Raw genomic sequence first — 11,028 nt, forward strand, 5'->3', positions numbered from 1 at the left:
AAGGTGTGGATGTGGATGTGGATGGTTTCCATACCCAGACTCCCCCAACTCTATGGAAACCCATCCGATGGAAGGTCCCCTCACCCATGCGATCTGTAAAGCGCAGTGAGCGAGAGGGTTCCCCCTCAGGAATAGGGACCTCTAACTTCCTAAATATAAAGGTGAATAGCATGCCATATGGAAGGCTGAGCCTAGGTTTATCTAGGGGTTCACATATGTACTTGTAGATGAGCTTGCAGAAGTTGATGGGAGTGTCTTGGAGGAGATGGTACATCAGTGCCAGGTCTCTCTCTGAGATAAAGTCAAACCTACCCGTTTTGGGGAAGAGAGTCCTAGAGATGACACTTAGGAGAAGCCGCATTTCAGCCGAAAGCTGATTTACGAACACCTCCTCTATAGGGGACACAGGTGGACTCCCTAAGATGGCCGTAAGGGCCTCTGTCCTATCGGAGGGGTGTGTGGGAACAATCCCCTCACTCGAGAGATGGAGGACTCGAGCAATGAAATCCTCCGAGATGAAAATAGGGACACCCAAAACAGTTCCCTGGATACCCCCGCTAACCCGTGCGACAATACCATAGAATTTCCTAACTAACCCTAGATAGGTAGGGAGGTCAAGTGTGCAGAAAAACTCTAAACCCTGGGCCCTAAGGTGATGCCCTAGGTTGAACCCTTCCCGGGAGAGGAAGTCAAAGTTGACTTGCCTCCCGGTTGAGACAACCTTCCCGGCGCATGAGCGCGAGGGAACCGGCCTAGGCGGGGAAGGAATCGGAGGTGGTGGCCTCGCCGGTTCGTTCCGAGCCTTGGACCGTCGCTCGGCCCCACTCGCGGAGGAGGGTCTCTTTCGGCTCGGGACAATGACCTTCCTAGGCATTTTTGACCTAAAAACGGGGAAGGACACGGAAAATAGGGAGAAACCTCGACAGAGATGACCTAAAGTGGGTCGGAGACGAGGTCGGAGACGGCTCTAGGATTTTTGAACAGTGGCGGCTGAAAATAGAAGTAAAAAGGAAAGCATTCCACTTAGGGTTAAAAGTCGGATTTCCGACCTCGAGTCGACTCCGGTATGTCGCGAGTCGACTTGAACTCGAGTCGACTCCCAAATATGCGCGAGTCGACTCCCCCATGAGCCGACTCTAAAATGTATCTGAGTCGACTCGAACTCTGGCACACAATCAAGAATCTTGTTATTTTCGTGCCAAAACAGAGAGTTATTGACCTATCTAGGATTTAAGAACTGATTTGATGATCATAGATAAGAAATCCTATGTCCAACATAAACTAATCCTCAAAATCAATGAACTAGAGGAGAGTATCACTAGAATGGATCGATCACTCCTAACCCTCTTCTTAGTATGCAAAATCGATCTGCACTCAAAGGTTTTGTGAAGATATCAGCAAGTTGATCATCAGTACAAACAAATTGAAGTGTCACATCACCATTCAGTACATGATCTCTTATAAAGTGATGTCTTATCTCAATGTATTTAGTTCTTGAATGCTGAATTGGATTTTTAGTTAGATTAATGGCACTTGTATTATCACAGTTTATGGGAATTTTATCTTGTTTAATGCCATAATCTTCAAGTTGTTGTTTAATCCACAAGATTTGAGCACAACAACTCCCGGCAGCAACATATTCGGCTTCCGCCGTAGATAGTGCAACTGAGTTTTGTTTCTTGCTAAACCAAGAGATTAAATTTTCTCCTAAGAATTGACATGACCCGCTGGTGCTTTTTCTATCAAGTTTACAACCAGCAAAGTCTGAATCTGTGTACCCTATTAAGTTTATGCTATATTCTTTAGAGTACCATAAACCTATATTTTTTGTTCCTATTAGGTATTTAAAAATTCTCTTAACTGCAATTAAATATGATTCCTTAGGATTAGATTGATATCTAGCACACATGCATATACTAAACATGATATCTGCTCTACTTGCTGTAAGATATAGTAAAGAGCCTATCATACCTCTATACAGCTTTTGATCTATTGATTTACCTGATTCATCCTTATCTAGTTTGCATGATGAGCTCATGGGTGTGCTGATTGGCTTGTTTCCATCCATATCAAACTTCTTAAGCATCTCCTTAATGTATTTAGCTTGATTGATGAAGATCCCCTCTTTAGATTGTTTGATTTGGAGCCCGAGGAAATAGTTCAGCTCTTCCATCATGCTCATTTCAAATTCGCTCTGCATTAAGTCAGCAAATTCTTCGCAGTGGTGATTGTTAGTAGCACCAAAAATAATATCATCTACATAAATCTGCACTACTAACATTTCTTTGTTTTTCTTCTTTAAAAACAGTGTTGTATCAACATTTCCTCTAGAGAATTCATGGTCTAATAGAAATTTGCTAAGTCTTTCATACCATGCTCTAGGGGCTTGTTTTAGACCATAAAGTGCTTTATTTAGTTTATATACATGATTGGGATATTGATGATTTTCAAAATCAGGAGGTTGTTCTACATAAACCTCCTCATTAATATACCCATTCAGAAAGGTACTTTTTACATCCATTTGAAATAGTTTGAAGTCTTTAGAGCATGCAAATGCTAGTAATAATCTAATTGCTTCAAGTCTAGCCACATGAGCAAAGGTTTCATCAAAATCTATACCTTCTTCTTGATTATAGCCCTTTGCTACTAGTCTAGCCTTGTTTCTAACCACAACTCCATTTTCATCAAGTTTGTTTTTATATATCCATTTAGTTCCTATTATTGAGTATTCAGCGGGTCTTTCTACTAAATTCCATACCTTGTTTCTAGTAAATTGGTTTAGTTCCTCTTGCATAGCATTTATCCAATTTACATCATTTTCAGCTTCTCCAATGTTTTTAGGTTCTAAGTGTGAAACAAAAGCTAGGTGATTATTTAAGTTCCTAAGAGAAGCTCTAGTTCTAATAGGTTGTGATGGATTATCTAATATTAATTCTTTAGGGTGACTGTATGCATACCTCCAAGCCTTTGTAAGCCCATGATCATCAATTACCTCTTGACTTGTTGAGGTTTCTCCACTTTGCTTCGGTTCATCCTCTTGTAATGTCATATCATCTATCTTTTTCTCAAGTATTCCTGCATCATCATCAAGAGCTACTCTCTTGCTAGAAGAGACATCATTAGTATCATCAAAAACAACATGTATAGACTCTTCAGTAACAAGGGTTCTTTTGTTGAAGACTATATAAGCTTTACTTGATGTAGAATAGCCCAAAAAGATACCTTCATCAGATTTAGAATTAAATTTACCTAAGTTATCTTTGCCATTATTATGAATGAAACATCTACACCCAAAAACATGAAAATAGTTTACTTTGGGCTTTCTATCTCTCCAAAGTTCATAAGGTGTTTTCTTTATAATTGGTCTCAATAAAACTCTATTTAATATATGACATGATGTTTTAATGGCTTCTCCCCAAAAATACTTAGGGAGGTTACTTTCACACAACATGGTTCTAGCCATTTTCTCTAGGGTTCTATTCTTTCTTTCCACAACTCCATTTTATTGTGGTGTCCTAGGTGCAGAGAAATTATGAGTTATTCCATTTTTACTACAGAATTCATCAAATAGATGATTTTCAAATTCCGTTCCATGATCACTTCTAATAGCTATGACTGAAGCATTTCTTGCATTAGTTACTTCCTTATAAAATTTCTTAAATACAGAAAATGCTTCATCTTTATGAGCTAAAAACATGACCCAAGTATATCTAGAAAAATCATCTATTATAACAAGACCATATTTGTTTCCACCAAGACTTGTGGTTCTAGTTGGTCCAAATAGATCCATGTGTAGTAGTTCAAGAGGTCTAGACGTAGAGACACAGTTTATGGATTTAAAAGAGCTCCTAGATTGTTTGCCATATTGACATGCTTCACAAATTTTATTTTTCTCAAATTTTAGTTCTGGCAAATCTATTACAGAATCTCTTTTAACTAACTTAGATATTATATCCATAATTGCATTACCTAATTTACGGTGCCATAACCAACTTGCATCATCAACCTTAGTATCACTAGCTACTAAGCAAGGACTGTTTTTAGCAAGGTCTTCAAGATCTACTACATAGACGTTGCCACGTCTAATTCCTTTAAATACTAATCCATTGTCAATTGAGTTGGTTATGATGTATAAAGATGGCTTAAACAAAACATCAAAACCTCTATCACATAATTGACTAACGCTAAGTAGGTTATGCTTAAGACTATCTACAAATCATACATTATCAACGAAGGTTGAAGAGGTGATTTGTACTTTACCTATACCAACGATGTGACCTTGGTTATTGTCTCCAAATGTCAGAGCACCTCCCTTCTTAGGCTCTAAGGTGAAGAATTACTCCTTGTCACCCGTCATGTGTCTTGAGCAGCCACTATCCAAATACCAACAGTTTTTGTCGACTTTGGCTGCAAGACACTCCTACACAAGGAAATCATACAATTTTAGGTACCCAAGTTTTCTTGGGTCCTTCAAGGTTAGTAATGTTGGTTCCTTTTGGAACCCAAATCTTTTTAATTTTTCTTTTAGCTTCTGCTTTCCTATGGTCCCACACATTAGCTTTATGTCCTATTTTTCCACAGCAAAAATAGGTTATATTCTTAGTTTTACTTTCCTCTGCTTTCATAAAGATATTTTTAAGGAGCTTTTGCTTATTATTAGGTTTATACCCTAAACCAGCTCTATTAAACACAGCTCGTTGATTGTTAAATATCATTTCCAATTTTTCAGAACTATATGTAAACTTTTCAACAATAGGTTTGTATTTTTCAAGCTCTTGTGTTAGCTTTTGTTTTTCTGTTTTTAGTATGCTTAAGTCTTTTGTGAGATTATCTTTTAAAGTTTGTTTACCGTTTTTAAGTTCTGAAATTTTCTTGGTTAGTTTTTCGTTATCTTTACTTAAGGGATTAGTTTTTTGAATTAACATTTGGTTGCTTGTTTTAAGTTCTAAATTTTCTTTAATGATAAAATCCTTGTCCTTAATTAATTTATCATACTTATGGAAGTGAGATTGATTAGTTAGTTTTAGTTCTTTATTCTTAAGATTTATTGTCTTATATTCATTCATTAGTTCATTAAAAGCATCATACAATTCATCAAAGATAAAATCTAAATGCGTTTCAGATGTTACCTCATTTTTATTTGCCATAAAACAGAAGTTGGCCTTTTCCTCTTGCTCCTCATCCGATGATGATGACGATGAATCGGAGTCTGTCAGGGTGGTGACAAGAGCTTTCTTCTTCTTGTGCTTGATGCTCTTCTTCAGTAATGGACAGTCGATTCGAAATGTCCCGGTTTCTTGCACTCATAGCAACCGATTCCCTTACTTTCTCTTTCCTTACCTTTGTCCTTGTTGTAGAAATTTGAGGGACCTCTCCTCTGATGAAAGGACTTCTTCCGGTTGATGCACTTTCTGAACTTTCGCACGAGAAGAGCCTCATCATCAACTCTCTCATTGTCTTCTTCTTCGCTGCTGCTACTGCAAGATGGATCTTTGTTAGAAGAAGTAGATTTGAGGGCTATTACCTTTTTCTTATGAGAGGATTCTTCTTCGCTGTGTTGTTTCATTGTGAGCTCATGCGTCATCAGGGATCCAAGAAGCTCTTCGAGTGGCAGCTTGTTTAAGTCCTTGGCTTCTTGGATTGCCGTTACCTTGGCTTCCCATAATCTTGGCAAAGATCGAAGAATTTTTCTGACAAGGTCACTGTTAGCATAACTTTTGCCAAGGCTTTTTAGACCATTGACAATATCAGTAAATCTAGTAAACATGCAAGTGATAGTTTCATTAGAATCCATTTTAAATAGTTCATACTTATGAACTAGTATGTTTATTTTGGATTTCTTGACTTGATTCGTGCCCTCGTGGGTCACTTCAAGTCTGTCCCATATCTCTTTTGCAGAACTGCAAGTAGAGACTCTATTGAATTCATTACGGTCTAAGGCACAATAAAGCACATTCATTGCTTTGGCATTTAGTTGTGCCTTCCTTCTATCATTGTCATCCCAATCTTTTTCAAGCTTGGGAATAGTAATGTTATCTACAAAAATAAAAGGAATGTATGGTCCATTAACTATGATACTCCAAATCTCATAGTCTTGGGCTTGGATAAATATTTTTATCCTAGCCTTCCAATATGCGTAGTCGGTTCCATTGAAGAATGGAGGCCTATTGGTGGATTGTTGATAAGTGCTAAATAATGCATAAACTAATATCTTATTCACAGCACTTATCATTATTTTAATCCGCATATTTTGTAAATTTAACTAAAAAAAATGTGTTTTCTTTCATCATTTCATTTTAAATAAATTATTCAAGTTTGATTCTTTTTATTATTATTATTGGTTGAGTCTAATGGATGCAGGTCAAGCCGAATTGATTTAGGATGATCTCTGAACCCAAATCGCATGCACCCCGCAAATCAAGACCCTCTGATTCAGTCACCTAATTTTCTTCCCACTCGTTCCAACTCTTTTTCCACATGATCCAATTTTAATCTCAAAAACAATAAAATCTCTTCAAATATTTGTCTCTCATATCTCAAAGCATACCATCTTAGTTGCACAGATCCCAAAGCCTCACCCCTTCAATCCATTTCAACTTTCCACGAATAATCCTATAACTCCTCCCAGCCATTCCGCTTCCCTCCACGTCATTTAGGAACAGAGTCATATAAGCTCTCATATCCAAATTTCCCCTTCTTTCGGAGCGTTCTCACATTCATTCCATTCGAAACTCAAAGCTTCATCCAAACTCCTGGATTAATCCCAAACATCCGCAGCCAATCTCCTTCTGAAGTATCTCCCAGCCGTTCCATTTTCCCCAACTTCCAAATCCGAACCAGCTTATTCCAGCATCCACGGATAAGCTCGAAGCCCCTGTTCCACGTCAAACACAACCCGTCCTCGTTATCCCCTGCTACCAGCTCATCACAAATCAAGCTCAGCCATAATCCCACGAACCGAATCCAAGAACAAAGCTTTCTTCCGTTCACAGAATCAGCTCCCAGCTTCTTCCAAATCCCCTGCATCTCAGAGTCATCTTTCCAAAAATCAAGAGTCCAGCTTTCCCAACGTCCCGAGTTCATCTCGCGTCCGCATCCTTCTTCATCCAAATCGAATCCCCTGTTCCCAATCGTATCCACCATTTCCAAACCTCCTCAACTTCTCTTCATTCCGCATCGTGCACGGATGAATCCCCTGCATCCATAACCAGCCAACGGCTGTATTCCTGGATAAGCTTCATCCTCCCGTGATCCACTCATCTCCCAGCCACCCACTTGCCATCCTCCCCTGTTTCGAAACAGCAACAATCCTCCCAGCCGAGATCCTCTCAACTTCATGAGTTTTCCCCGCGTCCGAACCTTCTCCCAGCTTAATCCCAGCCAAATCCAAACTTCCTCGTCCACGGATCCCTCCACGTCTACGAACAAAACCCATCCCAAGCTCATCTCCTTCCAGCCGAATCCCTTGCATCCCAGCTCGCGATTCATTTTCATCTCCCCTGCTTCAGCGGAACAGAGTCATGAATAAATTCAAAGCTTTCACCCGGATTCGTTCCAGATTTCTCCCAGCTCATGAATCCGTTTCTTCCTCCCGTTCGGAATTGACTCCATCTTCCACGGATAAGATCCAGATCCTCCCAGCATTTCGCACATCCCACATGGCCGTCCGTTTCTCCCGTGCATCTCCGCGTTTGCTCTTCATCCTTATCCCACGGCTAGCCAGGATTCAACGTCATCACTGATCAGAGCCATAACCCCTTTGAGATCACTTCACATCCATAGATCTAGCAAATCCAGCAACGTCCTACAGCCATCCGAGATTTTCTTCACACCTCAACCACATCCGCGTATCCCAAAATCTTCCCAGATTTTCTCCTGTTCGCGTTCGGATATGCCATCCACGCCATCACCTGTTCAATCTCTACATCCTGATCCAAGACGTGAAGGAGAGAGGGAGGGGAGCAGTCTATATAAAGGAGTTAGGAGGTGAAGACGAAGGCATTCGGAGGGAGTGAGCCGGCTGATCCCAATCGCTCTTCTCAGGGAGTTCCCATTGAATAAAGAGTGAGAGAATAGTTTGGGATATTATGGGAAGAAAAGAGATGAAATGATAAGGAAGTTCCCACCGAATCCAGTGCAGGAAGAAGACACAGAAAGGAAGGAGATAGCCGTGATGGGAGTCCTCTACATCGCTGCTATCGCCCACGACTCCCATATTATGAAAGGCTGATTTCCTCTCTAGGGCTGGATGCAGCCCTAACAAAGGGACACGGATTTTATATTTTATTTTATATTCTTGGAGTTGTATAAACTTATTATTTTTAATAAATATCTTCTTTTATTTCATGTTTAATTTTTGTGATTTTAAATGTGAAGTTTATACAACTGTTCTTCATGATCACTAAGTAAATATAAGATAGTCCATGCTTAAGAAAAATGCGATGTGCTGCCACCTTAGATTAGGGTAGACATTTCATGCCAACTGAAGATGGATTATGCCTAAATTATTTTTGTGAATTTCTATTCGAATGCTTATTAGGCTTGTAGCCAATTTGCATGTTAATCCAAGAATAAATTAAAATACAAATAATCCTTGTTCTAATGTTAGTGGTGAATTCCTTGCCCTAGGTTCCTCCAAACTGATATCATTTTAATTGCCTTTCTTATTAAAATTGCTTAGTTTAATAGTCTTCACAAATTTTCTTTTTTTCAAATATTTTTAAGAAAACAACCGTACCCCAATCCCTGTGGATTGATACCTGTAATCACTATCCTACTAGATACGTGCTATTGTGTGGTCTTTAAAATTGACTATCAATTGTCCCTCAATAAGTGAAGATCTAAAAGGGGTTGTCATTTTGATCTTTTACTCTTTTGATAGAAGAGCTCCTGCTCTGATACCACTTGTTGCCCAAGAAGATAACCCAAGAGGGGGGTGAATTGGGTTTTAAGTAATAATTACAAATTAAAACTTAATGAGTAACTAATTAATATTATTGCAGGCTAATTAATTAGATTACTAGTTGTAGTGAGTGGAGAGGATGGAAGAGACAATGAACCAATTACAAACACAAGAGGTTTTATAGTGGTTCGGAGCTAACCCTTGCTCCTACGTCCACTCCCCAAGCTTCACTTGGGAGTTTACTATAATTCCTAGGATTACAGCCGGTTGTTTTACAAGTTCACAACCCAACTTGTTGTTTTCACGAGATCATAATGAACTCGGTCGGTTTTCACAGGCTCACCGACTAGAACCACCCGATTGTTTTTCCGGGATCATAATCGAACCCTTACACCGTTGGTTTTAACTTCGGCTCACCAACAAACCTCAACAACCTTGATTCAATCCCCTGATTGAATCAAATAACAAGAAAACAGTATGTAAAGAGTACAGAAAAAGCTTCTTAAAAAGCAAATATGAACAATATAAATAATGTAGAGTTAGAAGTCCTCAAACAGATTTTGGAAGAGGAAGAAGAGGCTTCTCGAACTCTGAGTCTCCTCTTTGAATGCACTGATGATCTGATGTCAGAGGAGTGCCTTGAATGCGAAGGAAACGTTTGTTGGATGGAATTCAATGCACTTTTCCTTCTTTCTCTTGTATTTACTCTTGAGAGCCTTTGGTAGGTGGAAATCCCTTTTTGTTTCAATGGAATAGCTCTCTTGATGTCTACTACTGTTCACTCTGGCTATTTAAGCAGTCCACTTTGAAAACTAGCCGTTAGACACCTTTTTGTGGCCGTTCTGCACACTCTGCAACTCCTGACAGTGTATCCGTTGGGGTCGGAGTCGACTCGCTCGATCTGGAGTCGACTCGGCTGTTGCTGGAGTCGACTCACACTTTACTGGAGACGACTCGCCCACTGTTCAGGATTTGAATTAAAGTGCTGTCCCGTTCTGGAGTCGACTCGTCCAACCCTGGAGTCGACTCGCCAATGTCTAGAGATGACTCGGCCCTCCGGAGACGACTCGTTCTCAGGGTTCCAGAGATCTGATTTTCTGTATTTCTTTCTCGAGTCGATTCGGATCATCTTGGAGTCGACTTGGCTCTCAGAGTCCGAAAACTGTTTCTCTATTTTTTTTGAGTTGAACTGCCTTGGAGTCGTGCTTTCCTCTGAGAGTCGACTCGTACTTAACTAGGAGTCGACTCGCCAAACTTCGGAGTCGACTCGTAACCTTCTGGAGTCGACTCGGTTGCAGGGTCTGAAATACATTGTTCTGTCTTTCTTCTGTTACCCTTTGGAGTCGACTCGGAAATGTTGGGAGTCGACTCGGCAACCATCGGAGTCGACTCGAACCCTTCTGGAGTCGACTCGCTGACAGAGTCTGAAAATCAACTTTCTGTCTTTCTGTCAGTTCTCAGTCGGAGTCGACTCGTAGTGTACCGGAGTCGACTCGAGCATGTGCCAGAGCTTCTGAATTACTTGGAGTCGACTCGTAATCTTCCGGAGTCGACTCGAGCTTCAGACTTTGGTTCAAACTGAGTTCCATACTTAGCCAAAATGTATTGAACCAAAGCTAGAGACACTTAAACATAAATTCACAAATATTTGGCTGAAATACTAGATTGAATTCATTAGTATAAGATATACTCAAATGCTTTGAGCTCATCAAAATCAAATAGGGTTATAATCAATCACTCCACAAAAAGCTCCTCCAAACGGGGCCTTAGTCTACTTTGAGAATATTTGGTTACCTTGTATATATTCAAGTCAATGATGGTAAATTTGAATTGAGGCCAAAGTAAACTTGAACTGAGGGCAAGAAGATGCATATTCCTAGATTATGTAGATGGGGTGAAGGGATATAGACTGTGGCATATAGATAATTCTAGATTATCCAAAATTATTAATAGAGATGTACTTTTGATGAGTTTGCTATATTAAACCAAATGAAGAAATTTGTTGACAGTGTAGGTATAGGCCATAGTGTAAGTAAATAGATGGGGCTTGATGTTGAAGCTCCAGAAAGAGTATTACAAAATTCTTCAATTCATCCTAATGAGACAGATATGCAGGATTCTATATA

The sequence above is a fragment of the Phoenix dactylifera genome, unplaced genomic scaffold, assembly GCF_009389715.1.
Source record: "Phoenix dactylifera cultivar Barhee BC4 unplaced genomic scaffold, palm_55x_up_171113_PBpolish2nd_filt_p 000482F, whole genome shotgun sequence".
NCBI classification, from domain to species: domain Eukaryota; kingdom Viridiplantae; phylum Streptophyta; class Magnoliopsida; order Arecales; family Arecaceae; genus Phoenix; species Phoenix dactylifera.